Below are 15,612 nucleotides of genomic sequence, written 5' to 3'. Positions count from 1 at the left end.
TCGCCTCCGCATCCCTAACGCGAACGAGATGATAAATGTAACCTTTTGAGATCATTTTCCTTGCCTTAAGATAGGAAATAAACCTACCTTTCGGTGTAGCAATGTTCCCTTTCCATTCAATGACGGGTTCACCCGGAAATTGGAACCTAACCATCTTCGTACGACAGTCAACATTTGCATAGCATGAGGCCAACCAGTCCATTCCCATTATCACATCAAAATCAACCATTTCTAACTCAAATAAATTTGCCGAGGTTTGACGACTACAAATCATCACAGTGCAACCTCTATATACCCTTCTAGCAATCACAGAATCTCCTATTGGAGTAGATATCACAAGGGGTTTACTTATCAATTCAGGTTCAATGCCAAACTTATTAGCCACAAAGGGTGTAACATATGATAATGTAGATCCCGGATCAATCAGCGCATATACATCATAAGAAAACACAAATATAATATCTGTAACAACATCTGGAGACGACTCGAGATCCTGTCGACCTACTAGAGCATAGGTTCGATTTTGAGCACCACTCGAACTCGGCACTGCACCTCTACCCCTACCACGACCTGTCGACTGCTGAAAACCCCGTGCTGGAGGTCGAACTGATGAGGAAGAACCAGACACAAATCCAGTCGGCTGAGCCATACCATCACCTCCTCTATTAGGACAATCCTGCATCATATGGCCAGGCTATCCGCACGAATAGCATACATCTGAACCTCGACGACACAGTCCAAAGTGGGCCTTGCCGCACTGATCACAATGTGGTGTTGGGGGTCTCATCTGACTAGTATCCCTGTGATGTGCGAGCCAGATGCCCGCGAACTCTGACCTGGACCAGAATAGGATCGATCATATCGAGGCCTCTGAAACTGTAGAGGAGCACTAGCTACAGGTGGCGCCGAACTCCTCGAAAACTATGGCCTGATGCTACCTCTGAAGTCATCAGAATACCCTGCAAATCTCGCCCCCTTATGCTGGCCCCTATCCTGCTCCCTAACTGCCCTCTGCTGGCACTTACGATCCTCTAGGGTCTGGGCATAAGATTGAATACGGGAAATATCCATGCCCTCCACCAAGGAGGCTGTCGTACACTCATTTATCAGATGTGGTCCCAACCCATTCACGAACATATGCACCCTATCACTCATCTCGGCCACCATATGGGGAGCATACCTTGCCAAAGAATCAAACTGCATACTGTACTCTCGCATACTTATATTACCTTGTCTAAGGTTCAAGAACTTATCAGCTCTAGCTCGTCGTATCTCAACTGGCAAGTAGTGACGAAGAAAGGCCTCAAAAAATTCCTTCCACACAGCTGGAGGAGGGTTCAGACCCCTGGATCTCTCCCAACTATCATACCAGAGAACCGCTAAATCCCGTAGCCGATAAGAAGCCAACTCTACTGCCTCTGTATCACTAACATGTATAACCCGAAGTGTACGATGAACCTGGTCAATAAAAGTCTGTGGGTCCTCCTTGGGGTCTGATCCGGTAAACACTGGAGGGTCTAAATTAATAAAATCATGAACTCTTGTACTAACTGGTTTCTCAGCAGCACCTGTATTCTGCCTCTGAGCCTGAGCAGCTACCAAGCTAGTCAATAACTGCAAAGCACTCCGCATATCCTGGTCTGGAGTGCCAGACGGAGGAACTGGAGGCGCTGGGTGCCTTCTAATATCCTCTGGAGGAGATGGAGTAGATGAGGTATGAGAGGGCATCTCACTCTGAGCCTCACTTTGTCCTGCTCTGACTTGGGGCACCTGACTGGTACCCTCTCCCGCTGTTGTATCAAGCCGTCTACTAATCGTTTGCTTCCTAGTTGAAGGCATCACTGAAAAAACAAGGTGAATATTAGAGACGAACACTTACGACTCAACTCTACGCAAGATCTAGATTCAGGAAGAAGGTAACAACCCTAGATGTCATGTAGCCTCCTGATTATAAATGTGGCGCGCTACACATCCATAATCAAGAATCTACTAGACACGGCTCATAGACAACCCCTAGGACAGACTTGCTCTGATACCAAGTTTGTCACGACCCAAACTGGAGGGCCATGACTAGCACCCGACCACACTTGCCGAGCACCAACGTACATTTCATCTAACCTTCATTATTATCTTTTAGGGCTGACGAGATCAATATAAATGGTAGATCTGGATCATGGACAACCAACAATAAAATATGATGACATGAACATACATAGCAGGGGATGACCAGACAATCAAGAAACTACATATAAGGTATGAGCTACCACACTACTATGAAAGACTATACAACAAAAACTAGCCGACAAGGCATACCAAACTATACATGAGTCGACACCTGTCTATGAGCCTCTAAAGGAACATAAGTGCTGCAACATAGCCGGAACAGGGCCCCGACATACCCATAATGTCTATAACAAAAATGCATACCAAGACCAAGGCAAGTCCGGAGAAGGGATCTCGCCAATCACCGCTGAACTGGACAGCCTACTGTGGTGGGGGAGCTGCACCTGCCTGTCTATTAGGACCTGCAGCACGACATGCAGCGTCCACAAACAAAAGGACGTCAGTACGAGTAAAGTACTGAGTATGTAAGGCAGGGAACCATAAATACGATCAGTAATGTAAGCAAGGATAGAGAATATACAACCTGTAACATCTTAGTACTTCTGAGGGCTACTTACATGAAATGCATGATACATATGTATAAATACATAAACCCTTAAAACATTCGCCTCTGTGGGCATCATCATCATCATATCGTACCCGACCATAATAGGCTCAGTAAAAAAAACGTACCCGGCCATCATAAGGCTCGGTAGAATCATACCCGGCCACGTGGAGCTCGGTAAAACCCAATTGATCAGTGGTTGTACAATAGGTGTCGTACCCGGCCAACTATAGCGTGGCTCGGTAGAGTAAAATAGATACATATATATAATGCATGCTCGACTCATGGAATTACATAATAAACCTTTCAGAGTGACGTAAGGTCGGTATCCTCTGTACACGTTATTATGACTCACTCTTCACTATGAACCTTATAAGAATCAGGAAGTACCAACAACATTGATAACATAAGAATAAGAGAAGAAACATTAACATCAATCGTTCCATAAGAGGGAAAACATTGTAAGTACTGCTAGCTTCTAAGAGTAGAGTATTTTGGAAGCTCGTTCATTACATTATGTACAATCGGAGTCTTGCAAAAGAAGGAAAGGGATAGCCTCACATACCTTGTATATACTGCCCCAATCTCAAGCTATGCAATTGTCAAAACTCCTTAGTCTACAATAAGAGAAACGATACTATTGTTATCATTTAAGCGTCATAACTATTATGTATCGACCACAACCTATTTTACGATGAAACGGACAACACCTCCCCTATATATATGACCTCACACCATTCAAAACAGTCACCAAATAGCCCAAACAACATCAATAATAAACATATTGAGCCTCCCAAAATAGTCCACACACAGCCTAATCACTCCATACATACGACGACCACCGTAGTCGTGTCAAACAACCTGGAAATGTTACGAATAACTATCAGCCCATAACCCTACATATATATGGTGTTTCTCCACACCATTCCTCCTCCAAAACTCCACAAAATAGTAGTAAAATACGCAGCCCAACAGCAACGCAAAACAGTCCACAAAACAATAACATTACTACCAAGTCTTTCGATATATATTTCACAAGTTCTAGCTTCAATGGCTTAGCCGCAACTTGAATAATATTAAATACATATAGAGTAAGAGGTTACTTACCTTTATACAGAAATAACAATTCCAATTTGACCTTAAATTTCCATGAAATATCCCTCCAATGCTGCCACAACAACAAAAAAGCGAAACTAGCGATCAATTAGTGTTTTTCGACACTAGAATCACTTTAGAAGGCTTGAAATCACCTAGGATTGATATTAAGAACATGAGGGAGTATTTACATAACATAAACCCTTTAAAAAAACCTCCCACACGAGCTGGAACGACACAAAAATGAGCGACAACAAGAAGAACAAGAGACTTACTAGCACCACGGAATTCTCGACACTTGATTTGTGTTGTTTGCCCGTTTTTTGGGTCTTGAATCTTGAGAGAACCTTGAGAGGATGTTCCTAGGGTTCTAAGGTCTGAAAATAGTGAGATGAAATGACTTAAAACGGGTTGGAGGCATCCTATATAGGTCCAAATATCTTAAACCGCCTTAGTGGGCCCCATAGAGAGGTGCTTGGCGCAGTCTCGCGAAAACGCGAATATCTCTCTACTCCGAGATCATATCGATGAACGGTTTAATGCTTTGGAAACTAGACTCATAGATATTAAATTTGGTTGGTATATCACCCCGTAACTCCTTGTAAATTAGGAGAAAAGATTAGAAACATTTGACCTAATGTTTAAGTAAAATTATGAACCTAAGTTGCGACAACTTTTGTCGACTTTTGTTTCATAACTCTTTTTACTTCAAGACTTATGATACGGATATTATATGATTAAAATATCTTATTAAATGAACTCTTGAGTGTATTAAGCACCGCTAGATTACTTGAAAATACGATTTACAACATCCTTGATTCATTTAACTTCTAATACTTGTTAATCACCCTTATACACTCTTGTATCACTTAAGACCAATAGGATTGACTTCTTATCATCTCAAAGATAATTCCTTCTTGGATTTATGTTAACTAATATATGGCATGAACTAACACATGTGGATATGGGTTGTAACACCCTCCCCCTAGGAACATTCGTCCTCGAATGTAAGGGTTTATGGGGAGTTTAAATCATCGTGGATTCCAATGGAAATTTCCGATCAATTTTCCCCTATAAAATGGTCACTAGCAAAACTTGCAAGTAATTAAGCCCAACATATGGCTTCACAAGGCTACACAAAGCATTATACGTATTTACATTATCTACAGATCACCATTTTGTATTAAGGAGGAGTATTCTCAAATTATTGCTTACCTCATAGAGCCGTTCCACCTTCCAATGTATCATGTCTTCCACCAGCATCCTTGTTATCTTCATTCGGGAATAAGTAAGGGTATTTAGACTTCATCTCCTCTTCTGCTTCCCATGTCATTTCTTCCATATTTTTGTTCCTCCACAATACTTTGACGGAAGCTACATCTTTTGTTCTCAGCTTGCGGACTTGCCGATCTAATATCGCCACTGGCACTTCTTCATATGATAGGTCCTATGTAACTTGTACATCTTTGATAGGGACGAATCGAGAAGGGTCTCCAATACATTTTCTCAACATAGATACATGGAATACCGGGTGGACAAATTCCAATTCGGATGGCAATTCTAACTCATAAGCAACCTGTCCAATTCGTTGAAGAATTTTATACGGCACGATATACCTTGACTCAGCTTACCTTTCTTCCCAAAACGCATAATACCCTTCATTGGTGAGATCCTCAGGAAAACCAAATCACCAACCTCAAACTCTAGATCACGACGTCGGACATCAGAATAAGATTTTTGCCTGCTTTGTGCCGTCCTCAATCGCTCCTATATCACTTTCACCTTCTCAATATCTTGGTGAATCAAATCTGGCCCATATAATTCTGTTTCACCGACTTCGAACCATCCAACTGGTGATCTACATCTCCTCCCGTATAGTGCCTCATATGGGGCCATTTTAATACTGGAATGGTAGCTATTATTTTAGGCGAATTCTATGAGTGGAAGATGATCATCCCAATTCCCCTTAAAATCTAGAACACATGCTCGTAGCATATCTTCCAGTGTCTGAATGGTACGTTCAGCCTATCTGTCTGTCTGCGGATGAAATGTAGTGCTACGATTTACTTGTGTGCCTAAACCCTTCTGGAAAGACCTCCAAAAGTTAGCCGTAAATTGAGCTCCTCGGTCTGATATAATAGATACGGGCACACCATAAAGCCTAACAATCTCCTTGATATACAACTTCGCATAATCTTCAGCCGTGTAAGTTGTCTTCACTGGCAGAAAATGGGCACATTTTGTAAGTCGATCAATTATCACCCAGATGGAGTCAAACTTATGATAAGAGCGAGGTAATCCAATAATGAAGTCCATATTAATCACCTCCCACTTCCAGGTCGGAATCTCTATATTTTGAAGCAATCCACCAGGTTTCTGATGTTCTATCTTTACTTGTTGACAATTGGGACACTGGGCTACAAATTCTGCAATAGACTTCTTCATATTATCCCACCAATACTGCTCCTTGACATCATGATACATCTTTGTAGAGCCGGGATGGATGGAATATCGGGATTGATGAATCTCATTCATAATCTTCTCTCGCAACCCTGCCACATTAGGCACACACAATCGGCTCTGGTATCTCAATGCCCCATCTTTTCCGATCCCAAAAGCCATACTTTTACACTGTTGAATGCTTTCTCTTAATCGTACTAAGATAGGATCTTCATATTGTCGTGCTTTTACCTCGGCTACCAAAGATGATTCTGATGTATTCTGTATAGTAACACCTCTGTCATCAGAGTCTAACAATCTGATTCTCATATTGGCTAGCTGATGAAGCTCTTTAATCAACCCCCATCTACCTGCCTCAATATGTACTAAGCTTCCCATTGATTTACGGCTGAGAGCGTCTGCCACAACATTGGCTTTACCGGGATGATACAATATCTCGACGTCGTAGTCTTTCAATAATTCAAGCCACCTACGCTGCCTCAAATTCAACTCTTTCTGCTTGAAGATGTATTGTAAACTCTTGTGATCTGTGTAGATGTCAACATGGACGCCGTATAAGTAGTGCCGCCATATCTTCAAAGCATATATTACTGCAGCCAATTCCAAATCATGGGTTGGATAATTCTTTTCATGCTTCTTCAATTGTCTTGATGCATAAGCAATCACATTCCCACGCTGCATCAATATGCACCCCAAACCTATACCTGAGGCATCACAATATACCACATAACCTTCTGTTCCTTCAGGAAGAGTGAGCACTGGTGCGGATGTCAATCGATTCTTCAGCTCCTGAAAACTATGTTCACAAGTGTCAGACCACTAGAATTTGGTAGCTTTCTGTGTTAACTTAGTCAATGGTGATGATATAGAGGAAAATCCTTCTACAAACCGCCTATAATATCCTGCTAGCCCTAGGAAGCTGCGGACTTCTGATGGTGTTGTAGGTCTCGGCCAATTCTTTACTGCATCGATCTTCTGAGTGTCGACACTAATACCCTCATTAGATATCACATGGCCAAGGAATGTTACTGAGTTCAGCCAGAATTCACATTTGGAGATCTTAGCATATAACTTACGATCCTGAAGCGTCTGTAATACTATCCGCAATTGGCCCGCATGTTCCGCCTCCGAACGAGAATACACTAGAATGTCATCAATGAATACAATCACGAACACATCAAGATAGGGCCTGAATATAGTATTCATGAGATCCATAAAAGCTGCTGGGGCATTTGTTAGCCCGAACGACATCACCAAGAACTCAAAGTGCCCATATCTTGTCCGGAAGGCCGTCTGTGGAATATCCTTCTCCCTAACCCTTACCTGATGATACCCTGAACGTAAATCAATCTTGGAGAAATACTTTGCACCATGGAGATGGTCAAACAGGTCATCAATTCTTGGAAGTGGATACTTGTTCTTTATAGTAGACTTATTCAATTGTCGATAGTCGATACACATCCGTAACGACCCGTCTTTCTTCCGCACGAATAGGACTGGTGCACCCCAAGGTGAAGTGCTAGGCCTAATAAAGCCCTTATCCAGCAAGTCCTTCAACTACACCTCAACTCTCGAAACTCTGTCGGGGCCATTCTGTATGGAGGAATAGAGATCGGTTGAGTGTCGGGCAATACATCAATGCTATACTCAATCTCCCTTTTAGGAGGAAGGCCTGGGAGTTCATCTGGGAAAACATCTGGGAATTCGTTGACCACAGGGATTGATTGTAAAGTAGGCGGTTTCGCCTCCGCATCCCTAACGCGAACGAGATGATAAATGTAACCTTTTGAGATCATTTTCCTTGCCTTAAGATAGGAAATAAACCTACCTTTCAGTGTAGCAACGTTCCCTTTCCATTCAATGACGGGTTCACCCAGAAATTGGAACCTAACCATCTTCGTACGACAGTCAACATTTGCATAGCATGAGGCCAACCAGTCCATTCCCATTATCACATCAAAATCAACCATTTCTAACTCAAATAAATTTGCCGAGGTTTGACGACTACAAATCATCACAGTGCAACCTCTATATACCCTTCTAGCAATCACAGAATCTCTTATCGGAGTAGATACCGCAAGGGGTTTACTTATCAATTCAGGTTCAATGCCAAACTTATTAGCCACAAAGGGTGTAACATATGATAATGTAGATCCCGGATCAATCAGCGCATATACATCATAAGAAAACACAAATAATACCTGTAACAACATCTGGAGACGACTCGAGATCCTGTCGACCTACTAGAGCATAGGTTCGATTTTGAGCACCACTCGAACTCAGCACTGCACCTCTACCCCTACCACGACCTGTCGACTGCTGAAAACCCCGTGCTGGAGGTCGAACTGATGAGGAAGAACCAGACACAGATCCAGTCGGCTGAGCCATACCATCACCTCCTCTATTAGGACAATCCCGCATCATATGGCCAGGCTATCCGCACGAATAGCATGCATCAGAACCTCGACGACACAGTCCAAAGTGGGCCTTGTCGCACTGATCACAATGTGGTGTTGGGGGTCTCATCTGACTAGTATCTCTGTGATGTTGCGAACCAGATGCCCGCGAACTCTGACCTGGACCAGAATAGGATCGATCATATCAAGGCCTCTGAAACTGTGGAGGAGCACTAGCTACAGGTGGCGCCGAACTCCTCGAAAAGTATGGCCTGATGCTGCCTCTGAAGTCATCAGAATACCCTGCAAATCTCGCCCTCTTATGCTGGCCCCTATCCTGCTCCCTAACTGCCCTCTGCTGGCGCTTACGATCCTCTAGGGTCTGGGCATAAGCTTGAATACGGGAAATATCCATGCCCTCCACCAAGGAGGCTACCGTACACTCATTTATCAGATGTGGTCCCAACCCATTCATGAACATATGTACCCTATCACTCATCTCGGCCACCATATGGGGAGCATACCTTGCCAAAGAATCAAACTGCATACTGTACTCTCGTACACTCATATTACCTTGTCTAAGGTTCAAGAACTTATCAGCTCTAGCTCGTCGTATCTCAACTGGCAAGTAGTGACGAAGAAAGGCCTTAGAAAATTCCTTCCACACAGCTGGAGGAGGGTTCAAACCCCTGGATCTCTCCGAACTATCATCAGCAGCACCTGTATTCTGCCTCTGAGCCTGAGCAGCTACCAAGCTAGTCAATAACTGCAAAGCACTCCGCATATCCTGGTCTGGAGTGCCAGACGGAGGAACTGGAGGCGCTGGGTGCCTTCTAATATCCTCTGGAGGAGATGGAGTAGATGAGGTATGAGAGGGCATCTCACTCTGAGCCTCACTTTGTCCTGCTCTGACTTGGGGCACCTGACTGGTACCCTCTCTCGCTGCTGTATCAAGCCGTCTGCTAATCGTTTGCTTCCTAGTCGAAGGCATCACTGAAAAAACAAGGTGAATATTAGAGACGAACACTTACGACTCAACTCTACGCAAGATCTAGATTCAGGAAGAAGGTAACAAACCTAGATGCCATGTAGCCTCCTGATTATAAATGTGGCGCGCTACACATCCATAATCAATAATCTACTAGACACGGCTCATAGACAACCCCTAGGACAGACTTGCTCTGATACCAAGTTTGTCCGACCCAAATTGGAGGGCCATGACTAGCACCCGACCACACTTGCCGAGCACCAACGTACATTTCATCTAACCTTCATTGTTATCTTTTAGGGCTGACGAGATCAATATAAATGGTAGACCTGGATCATGGACAACCAGCAATAAAATATGACGGCATGAACATACAGAGCAGGGGATGACCAGATAATCAAGAAACTACATATAAGGTATGAGCTACCACACTACTATGAAAGACTATACAACAAAAACTAGCCGACAAGGCATACCAAACTATACATGAATCGACACCTGTCTATGAGCCTCTAAAGGAACATAAGTGCTGCAACATAGCCGGAACAGGGCCCCGACATACCCATAATATCTATAACAAAAATGCATACCAAGACCAAGGCAAGTCCGGAGAAGGGATCTCGCCAATCACCGCTGAACTGGATAGCCTACTGTGGTGGGGGAGCTGCACCTGCCTGTCTATCAGGACCTGCAGCACGACATGCAGCGTCCACAAATAAAAGGACGTCAGTACGAATAAAGTACTGAGTATGTAAGGTAGGGAACCATAAATACGATCAGTAATGTAAGCAAGGATAGAGAATATACAACCTGTAACATCTTAATACCTCTGAGGGCTACTTACATGAAATGCATGATACATATGTATAAATACATAAACCCTTAAAACATTCGCCTCTGTGGGCATCATCATCATCATATCGTACCTGGCCATAATAGGCTCGGTAAAAAAACATACCCGACCATCATAAGGCTCGGTAGAATCGTACCCGGTCACGTGGAGCTCGGTAAAACCCAACTAATCAGTGGTTGCACAATAGATGTCGTACCCGGCCAACTATAGCGTGGCTCGGTAGAGTAAAATAGATACATATATATAATGCATGCTCGACTCATGAAATCACATTCTAAACCTTTCGAAGTGACGTAAGGTCGGTATCCTCTGTACACGTTATAAGAGAAGCAACATTAACATCAATCGTTCCATAAGAGGGAAAACAATGTAAGTACTGCTAGCTTCTAAGAGTAGCGTATCTTGGAAGCTCGTTCATTACATTATGTACAATCGGAGTCGTGCAAAAGAAGGAAAGGGATAGCCTCACATACCTTGTATATACTGCCCCAATCTCAAGCTATGCAATTGTCAAAACTCCTTAGTCTACAATAAGAGAAACGATACTATCGTTATCATTTAAGCGTCATAACTATTATGTATCGACCACAACCTATTTTACGATGAAACGGACAGCACCTCCCCTATATATATGACCTCAAACCATTCAAAACAGTCGCCAAATAGCCCAAACAACACAAATAATAAACATATTGAGCCTCCCAAAATAGTCCACACATAGCCTAATCACTCCATACATACGACGACCACCGTAGTCGTGTCAAACAACCTGGAAATGTTACGAATAACTATCAGCCCATAACCCTACATATATATGGTGTTTCTCCACACCCTTCCTCCTCCAAAACTCCACAAGAAAATATGCAGCCCAACAGCAACGCAAAACAGTCCACAAAACAATAACATTACTACCAAGCCTTTCGATATATATTTCACAAGTTCTAGCTTCAATGGCTTAGCCGCAACTTGAATAATCTTAAATACATATAGAGTAAGAGGTTCCTTACCTTTATACAGAAATAACAACTCCAATTTGACCTTAAATTTCCATGAAATATCCCTCCAATGCTGCCACAACAACAAAAAAGCGAAACTAGCGATCAATTAGTGTTTTTCGGCACTAGAATCACTTTAGAAGGCTTGAAATCACCTAGGATTGATATTAATAACATGAGGGAGTATTTACATAACATAAACCCTTTAAAACAACCTCCCACACGAGCTGCAACGACACAAAAATGAGCGACAACAAGAAGAACAAGAGACTTACTAGCACCACGGAATTCTCGACACTTGATTTGTGTTGTTTGCCCCTTTTTTGGGTTTTGAATCTTGAGAGAACCTTGAGAGGATGTTCCTAGGGTTCTAAGGTCTGAAAATAGTGAGAAGAAATGACTTAAAACGGGTTGGAGGCATCCTATATAGGTCCAAATATCTTAAACCGCCTTAGTGGGCCCCATAGAGAGGTGCTTGGCGCAATCTCGCGAAAACGCGAATATCTCTCTACTCCAAGATTGTATCGATGAACGGTTTAATGCTTTGGAAACTAGACTCATAGATCTTAAATTTGGTTGGTATATCACCCCGTAATTCCTTGTAAATTAGCAGAAAAGATTAGAAACATTTGACCTAATGTTTAAGTAAAATTATGAACCTAAGTTGTGACAACTTTTGTCGACTTTTGTTTCATAACTCGTTTGACTTCAAGACTTATGATACGGATATTATATGATTAAAATACCTTAATAAATGAACTCTTGAGTGTATTAAGCACCGCTAGATTACTTGAAAATACGAGTTACAATATCCTTGATTCATTTAACTTCTAATACTTGTTAATCACCCTTATACACTCTTGTATCACTTAAGACCAATAGGATTGACTTCTTATCATCTCAAAGATAATTCCTTCTTAGATTTATGTTAACTAATATATGGCATGAACTAACGCATGTGGATATGGGTTGTAACATATGTGATAAAAGTAATGAATAAAGACATGCAAGGCATGATTGGATGAATAGCACGCAACTCACTTTTGAGGGAGATTTGAGTGGAATAAAGGGAATAAATATTATTGTGTGGTTACATGAATATGTCATTGGTCTCGTACATGTGATACACCAAACTATTTTGGCATGCCTTATAAAAATTATTAAAGGCAAAATTAAAGCAAGAAATGATTTTGCTTATGATAATTTTGACCATGACAATTTATTATGATATAATTTTCTCAGTGAAGGAGACATTTACCATATGAATAGTATGCTAAAAGATCTTGTAGTACAAAAGTTGTTAAGAGCTCCGAAAAAACTAATTTGTTACTATCCGGATGAATATAATTATTCATGATATTGATATTATAAAGTCTCAAAACTTTTTGAGTTTCAAATGTATAAGTCAAAGTGGTTGTCATATTGCGACATTAAATAATAGGAAGATTGAATATCTTCTATATAATCATACCGGGTAAATATGAAAGGTTACCCGATTTTGTTTCTATTTGTACTACACAAATATAAGCATGATGCTTGAATAATATGCCACAAGTAAACTACATGTTTATTAAACCAAATAATAGCTGGCATAACCGGTTACCATCTCGGTTCAATTATGATGCGAAAAAATTAATTAAGAATTACATTGGCATATATTGAAGAACAGAAGATTCTTCAAGAATTCTCTTGTGCTGCTTATTCTCATGATATACCAGTTAAGGTTGGGATTGTATCCCTTGATTTCTGAAACAAATAAAAGGTGACAAATATATGGGCCCATTCACCTGCCATGTGGACTGTTTACCATTTTAATAAATGCATATATTCTATAGTCACATGTGCATTTGTTATCAACTTGCAGTTTGACTTTTGCAAGATTGCTTGCTCAAATTATTAGAGCATAGTTCCAGAATATAAATTATGATGATTTATCTTGATAATACTGGTTTAAATCCAAGTTGGTTTAGCAGAAATTGTATGCCTCCAATTATAGCTAAATCATTGGTTATGAGAACAAAACTCCCAAAAATGAAATTTGGTATGAGATGTATTATTTAATATATAACAACACTTGTACGCATCTAGCCAAGTTATAAAAATTTTCTCCCTATAACAATCGGTTCAGGGTCAGGAACCAAATAATTTCTATATAGAAATATGGATATGCTATATGATTTAATTATGACACCAAAATGCATAGAGATGAGTTCCCAAAGAAGCTTGGGAAATGTATTGGTGATCCCAACATTAGGGGGAGAAAATGGGCGGCTGAGAAAGTGATACGTGAAATGAATTATTATGAATACATATAGATCCTCGTACAAGAAAATATGAACTTGAAGTTCAAATGATAATTCATTTATAAATTATTGCCAGACGCATTTGCTGACCTAAAACTAAATGTCATATTTCAGCTGCTAATGCTCCAAATAGAATAAAGTCCATGAGGGCAGAGTTTATGGCACGCATGAAGCGTAATAGACCAATCGGTTCCAAATATAAAACTCCTTGAAGGAGGAGAGGGGCAAATATTTAAAATGGTCATAATAAGGAGGTAAGTGCCCTAGAAGAGCACCACGACATAACACTTCATAAGACCTCATGGGAGAGGCTCAGGTACCTGAAAATAATGAGATAAAGAGATCTCAATAAGTTATGTCTTTATTAGGTAATAATGGAACCGACGTAAAGTGATCATCGACGATATTTTTAATATAATGTAGCGCTCAATATTATTAATATCGACGAGGATCTTGAGCTCAAATCTGTCATGAAATTTGGACAGATAAATGATTGGCCAAAATAAAAAAAAATACGCAATCAAGATTGATTTCACATGAAAAATGTGAAATTGGACGGATAGTCCAAACACCTGAAAGTATAAAGCCAGTGGAGGTATAAATGTATTCTTGTGCGAAGAAAGACAAGTCGATAGAAATAAAGACGACTTGTGTCACAAGAAGATTTGTAAATATCCTGGCATTTCAGGTTTTAATCTGGCAATATATGAAAAACTTGATATGTGTATAATGGAAATTATTGAAGGATTAAATTGTTCTGAAGCATATTATGGTTTCCAAGAAATTTATTAAATAAAGCTTCAATAATCCTTATACGGATTGAAACAATCAGGGCGCATGTGGTATAATCGCCCAAGAGAGTACTAATTGAAAGAAGGGTACAAGAATAATTCAATTTGTCCTTGTCTCTTTATAAAAGGATCTGGATTTGAATTTGTTATAATCGCCGTGTATGTTGATGATTCAAATATCATTAGAACTCTCGGGGAGCTTCCTGAAGCAGTAGACTGTTTAAAGAAAGAATTTGAAATGAAAAATCTTGTAAAGACAAAAATAAAATTTTGTCTTGGTCTACAAATTGAGTATATGAAAGATGAATTTTTTGTCCATCAATCAGCATACACTGAAAAGATTTTAAAGTGATTCTAAATGGATAAAGCACATCCATTAAGTACCCTGATGGTTGTGAGATCACTCGATATAAATAAAAATCTATTCAGATCTCATGAAAATACTGAAGAACTTCTTGGTCCTGAAGTACCACATCTTAGTGCAATTGATGTACAAATGTATCTTGCTAACACTACAAGGCGTGACATAACTTTTTCAGTTAATGTCTTAGTAAGATATAGCTATGCTCCTACAAGGAGACATTGGAATGAAATCAAATATATATTGCGTTATCTAAAAGAGACTACCGATGTGGCCTTATTTTATGGCAATGATTGCAATCCCGATCTTGTTGGTTTTGCCGATATAGAGTATTTATCTGACACACACAAGGCTTGATCTCAAACATGCTATGTGTTTATATGTGGAGGCACTGTCATATCATGGCGATCGACTAAGCAACCAATCGTGGCTACTTCTTCTAATCATGCTGAGATAATTGCTATTCATGAAGCAAGTCGAGAATGTATTTGGTTGAGGTTTATAATATATCTTATCTGAGACAAATGTGGTTTGAAGTGTGACAAACTACCCATAATTTTGTATGAACACAATGCAGCATGCATAGCCCAATTGAAGGGATGATTCATAAAAGGAGATAAGACAAAGCACATTTCACCAAAGTTATTTTTCACACATGATCTTCAAAAGAATGGTGATATCAATGTGCAACAGATTCGTTCA

This window comes from Nicotiana tabacum, chromosome 16, assembly GCF_000715075.1.
Source record: "Nicotiana tabacum cultivar K326 chromosome 16, ASM71507v2, whole genome shotgun sequence".
Taxonomy (NCBI): domain Eukaryota; kingdom Viridiplantae; phylum Streptophyta; class Magnoliopsida; order Solanales; family Solanaceae; genus Nicotiana; species Nicotiana tabacum.
Note: the sequence above shows the minus strand (reverse complement) of the source record.